Below are 6,000 nucleotides of genomic sequence, written 5' to 3'. Positions count from 1 at the left end.
CGGAGCCTGGCTCCTCTCTAGGTTTCTTCCTAGGTTCCTGCCTTTCTAGGGAGTTTTTCCTAGCCACTGTGCTTCGACATCTGCATTGCTTGCTTTTTGGGGTTTTAAACTGGGTATCTGTATAAGCACTTTGTGACAACTGCTGATGTAAAAGGGGCTTTATAAAATACATTTGATTGATTGCCTGTATATGCTTCTATTCATGTCAGTAACTCTAAATCTAAATATGACCTTGAGTTATCTTACATTTCCTCAAAAGGAAGTTGTACCTTAAGCCAACACTTTTTCCTGGTATTTCCTTCTGGAGACAGGGGGTTACAGGTTTGGGAATGGAGGACCTAAAGAATTGTAATATTTACAATAATTAGTGCCTACATTTATGATTGAAATTAGCTGTGTATCTAATCTGATTGAGAATTACTGATGTATATATATATATATATATACACATTTTTTTTTTCACCTTTATTTAACCAGGTAAGCCAGTTGAGAACAAGTTCTCATTTACAACTGCGACCTGGCCAATATGTGTATTTTCTTTTGAAAATCTGCCACTGAACCACACAATTCTATCTAGTGAGAGTGCACACAACCTTTAGTTTATTTTACCAGGTTAACAATAACATCGTTTTTTCAAGGGAGACCTGGCATAGAGGGCAGAGCTCTCAAGTAAAAGGCAAATCCATAGCAGCTGCTATGGTATGGATACTTTTAGATCTGTGTGTATTTTTGTAAATTGTTAGATATTACTGCACTGCTGGAGCTAGGAAAACCAGCATTTTGCTACACCCGCAATAACATATTCTAAATATGTGTATGCGGCCAATAACATTTGTTTTGATTTTATACCCCTCGACTTATTCCACATTTTGTTGTGTTACAGCCTGAATTTTCTCACCCATCTACACACAATACACCATAATTTCAAGTGAAAAAATGTATATAGACATTTTTGCTAATTTATTGAAAATGAAATACAGATTTACATAAGTACTCACACCCCTGAATTTACATAAGTATTCACACCCCTGAGTCAATACATGTTAGAATCACCTTTGCCAGCGATTACAGTTGTGAGTCTTTCTGGGTAAGTCTCTAAGAGCTTTCCACACCTGGATTGTGCAACATTTGCCAATTTTTATTTTCAAAATTCTTCAAGCTCTGTCAAACTGGTTGATAATCATTGCGAGACAATCATTTTCAGGTCTTGCAATAGATTTTAAAGTAGATTTAAGTCAAAACTGTAACTCGGTCACTCAGGAACATTCACGTCTTCTTGGAAAGCAACTCCAGTGTAGATATGGCCTTGTGTTTTAGGTTATTGTCCTGCTGAAAGGTGAATCCATCTCCCAGTGTCTGGTGGAAAGCAGACTGAACCAGGTTTTCCGCTAGGATTTTGCCATTCCGTTTATTTTTCATCCTGAAAAACTCCCCAGTCCTTAACGATTAAAGCATACCCATGACATGATGCAGCCACCATTATGCTTGAAAATATGGAGAGTGGTACTCAGTAATGTGTTGTATTGGACTAGCCCCAAACATAACACTTCTTTGTATTCAGGACATAAAGTTGATTGCTTTGCCACATTCTTTGCAGTATTACTTTAGTGCCTTGTTGCACACATTTTTTATTCTGTACAGGCTTCCTTCTTTTCACTTTGTCAATTAGGTTAGTATTGTGGAGTAACTACAATGTTGTTGATCCATCCTCAGTTTTCTCCTATCACAGCCATTAAACTCTGTAACTGTTTTAAAGTCACCATGGTGAAATCCCTGAGCGGTTTCCTTCCTCTCTGGCAACTGAGTTAGGAAGGATGCTTGTATCTTTGTAGTGACTGGTTGTATTGATACACCATCCAAAGCGTAATTAATAACTTCACCATGCACAAAGGGATATTCAATGTCTGCTTTGTCTATTTCTAGCCATCTACCAATAGGTGCCCTTCTTTGCGAGGCATCGGAAATCCTCCTTGGTCTTTGTGGTTGAATCTGTGTTTGAAATTCACTGCTCGACTGAGGGACCTTAAATATGATTGTATGTGTGGGGTACAGAGATGAGGTAGTCATTAAAAAATCATGTTAAAGACTATTATTGCACACAGAGTGAGTCCATGCAATTTATTATGTGACTTGTTAAGCACATTTTTACCTCAGAACTTATTTAGGCTTACCATAACAAAGGGGTTGAATACTTATTGACTCAAGACATTTCAGCTTTTCATTTGTAATTAATTTGTCAAAAAATACAATGTTATTAACATGTTAAAACTGATCTACCCCAAGAAAAGAAAAAAGAAAAAAAAATGTGGTAGATGGATCTGATGGTATTGTGATTGTGATTATAAGACATTTATTAATCTGACCCTACTATTATGTTGATGTGTTGCAGACGTGGTGTCTATTCCCATTCAATTCAAATATATGAATCAAGTAGGATGTGCAATTTGATTTTAACATGGCAAATATACTATACATTTTCAATTAAAATGATGTATCTTCAATTATAGTCTGGTGGAACTGCCCTGATTGCGCAATAGCTCACATTCTGTTTTAAACAGAAACAGAATGGTGAGCGTAGCAATCAGGATTGTTCCACAAGGCTACTTCAATTCCTCAACTGAAAAATATCCTACAGAACCTTTAGACTGAGATCTTCTTCCTCTTTCCTGACTCCACAACCTCCCATGACAAAATAAATATGTTCAACACATTGTTCTTGACTCTTTTCAAGACATTGAATATTGTTTTTATTAGCATTGAGTTGTGCAATATTACCCTGGTAGTAAGCGTAGTGTTGGTCCTAAACCTGTTGGACTGGAAATAGTGGCAGTGTGTTTATTGTTCACTCACAGAAACATTGACACTGATTGAGGAAGTGACGACCGGAGTTCTGAGGAATTGAATTGTGGTGGCCGAACAATGATGCTGAGATGCTGTGTTGACAAGGAATCCGCTGACACTGTACTTTGATTATAAAGGTTTATTATATCAAAAGATTTCAGCATCAATTTACAGACTTCTGCAGAATCTGGAGAGCAACAAACCCAATCTCAAATATGATCACTCTCCTCGTCCCTTTGTTCAAACATGGTATATATCTTATGTAACACAAAATGGCGTGTTTTGAATAGACCAATCCCTGGCCTCCACATATCCCAATGTCCACTGTCTTAGGGGGCCCCTATAGTAATACTTTCCAGATGTTTCAGCACAGCAGAGCAAAGTTCATTTAACCAACAATATGAAAACCTCAGCCAAAGCTATAAATGTTCAGATACTACAGAATCTAGATCAAACAGCTGTTTTCACAGAGAAGCTAAAATGAAACCAAAGACAATGCAACAGTAAACATGTCGTCTCCCACGAATGACAACTATGGTTGATGACATTAGATTCTATGTAAGACGTTTGGCATGACAGTTGGCAAGAGCACAATCAAACAGATCTACTGATGTGTTGACATGTTTCTACTGTACCTACCTGTAAGGCAGGTCTCTCCAAATACTCTCCTCGGTATTACTCCACTCCAACATCTATTCTCTGTCTGGAGTTCTGAGGAATTGAATTTAGATCAAACAGCTGTTTTCACAGAGAAGCTAAAATGAAACCAAAGACAATGCAACAGTAAACATGTCGTCTCCCACGAATGACAACTATGGTTGATGACATGTAAAATTAGATTCTATGTAAGATGTTTGGCATGACAGTTGGCAAGAGCACAAGCAAACAGATCTACTGATGTGTTGACACATTTCTACTGTACCTACTGTAAGGCAGGTCCCTCCAAATACTCTCCTCGGTATTACTCCACTCCAACATCTATTCTCCCCACCAGTTTGACAGCTATCGATAACATTCTTGAGAAAGGATGTTGACAATGTATCCATAATCATCCCCAATCACTCAGTGGTGCCAGTTGTGCCAACTTGTAATGAATGGAACTATATAGGACTGAATACTCTCATATAATCCCCACATCAGTCATGTTCCCTAGTAACAGGTCAAATTCAACTTTTTATTATCTCAAGATAATGTGCTGTCAATGGAGATGTAGCTACCCTTGGAAAAGAAACTCATGGCTGACAATGATCTAAGGAAACGAGGTCTGGAGTTCTAAGGAATTGTGAATAGGACATGGCAGGTATTGGCAGGTAGCCTAGTGCAGGACTGCTCCACCCTCTTCCCGGAGATCTACTGTCCTGTAGGTTTTCAGTCCAACCATAATTTAGCATATCTGAATCAGCTAGTTAAGGTATTGTTGAGCATCTAATAAGTAGAATCAGGTGTGTTAAATTTAGTCGACTGGTCGATTGTTTGGTCGATAGGCTGTTGGTCGACTGAGATTTCTATAGTCGAGCAGTAGCAAAACAAATGTGTTAAAAAATCATGGTGTACAAGACACCTGTCTGATTTGCGCCTAAGTGGACTGATCCATAATCAATAGCCTAACTGTTAAATGTGCCTGGCTTTATAAATCATCCATATATAGCTACAGAAATTAGACAGATGCTGCTTTGGTTGCCTGTTTGAGTGTTTGTTTAATGGCTACTGATACCATGAGCACCAAGCCTCATGCAACAATTTCACAAATTCGGCTGTTTTTAATCTTTGCCATGCTGTAATAAAGGCTTTACACTTTTTTTTTCCCGTTAAGACCAGCCTCTCTGGTATTATTTATTATTTATTTAGTGTTGTTTACATTGTTCCTAACGGTCATAAAAAATATTTTATAGTCTAACAGCACCTGTTTGGCACACACAGGCCTAATATGGATGCAGCGCTTGCTCCATAACTTATGAAACAAGGGGTTAATACGGTAATCAGGGGGAAGTAACAACCTATACGTAACCTCGTTGATTCTCCTCAGGACTTTGAACGGCCCCACGCGGGCTCAGCTTCCGGCAGGGCAGGCGGAGGGGCAGTTTCCGGGTCGAGAGCCAGACCCGATCCCCCGGTACGAAAACCGAGGCCTCACTGCGGTGACGGTCAGCATTGGCCTTCTGACAACGCACAGCACGCTGGAGGTGAACGTGGGCAGCGTCCCATGTCTCCTCCGCGCGCCAAAACCAATCATCCAGCGCAGGAGCCTTGGTCTGGCTCTGGTGCCACGGTGCCAGAACCGGTTGGTAACCTAAAACACATTGGAATGGCGTTAGGTTAGTAGAGGAGTGGCGGAGAGAGTTCTGGGCATATTCTGCCCATGGCAAGAACACCGACCACTCCTCCGGCCGGTCCTGGCAGTAGGACCGCAGGAACCTACCCTCATGCTGATTTACTCGTTCCACCTGCCCATTTGACTCGGGGTGGAACCCAGAGGTCAGGCTTACCGAGACCCCCAGACGTTCCATGAACGCCTTCCAAACCTTGGACGTGAACTGGGGACCTCGGTCGGACACGATATCTTCTGGCACCCCGTAGTGCCGGAAGACGTGAGTAAACAGGGCCTCTGCAGTCTGCAGGGCCGTGGGGAGACCGGGCAGAGGAAGGAGGCGGCAGGACTTGGAGAAGTGGACCACAACGACCAGGATGGTGGTGTTACCTTGGGAGAGGGGAAGATCAGTCAGAAAATCAATACTAAGATGAGACCATGGTCGTTGTGGAACTGGTAATGGTTGTAGCTTACCCGTTGGGAGGTGCCTAGGTGCCTTACTCTGGGCGCACACCAAGCAGGAGGAGACGTACACCCTCACGTCCTTAGCCAAGGTAGGCCACCAGTACTTTCCGCTCAAGCAGCGCACTGTACGGCCGATACCTGGGTGACCAGAGGAGGGTGACGTGTGTGCCCAGAAGATCAGACGATCACGGATAAGAGCAGGTACGTACCGCAGCCCAGCTGGACACTGACATGGAGATGGCCTGTGCGTAATGCCTGGTCTATATCCGCATCCATCGCCCATACTACCGGCGCCACAATGCTGGAGGCCGGGAGTATGGGGGTGTTGTTTCTGGGCCTCTCCTCTGTGTCATACAGCCGGGACAGTGCATCTGCCTTCACATTCT

This window comes from Coregonus clupeaformis, chromosome 9 (genome assembly GCF_020615455.1).
Source record: "Coregonus clupeaformis isolate EN_2021a chromosome 9, ASM2061545v1, whole genome shotgun sequence".
In the NCBI taxonomy this organism is placed as follows: Eukaryota; Metazoa; Chordata; class Actinopteri; order Salmoniformes; family Salmonidae; genus Coregonus; species Coregonus clupeaformis.
Note: the sequence above shows the minus strand (reverse complement) of the source record.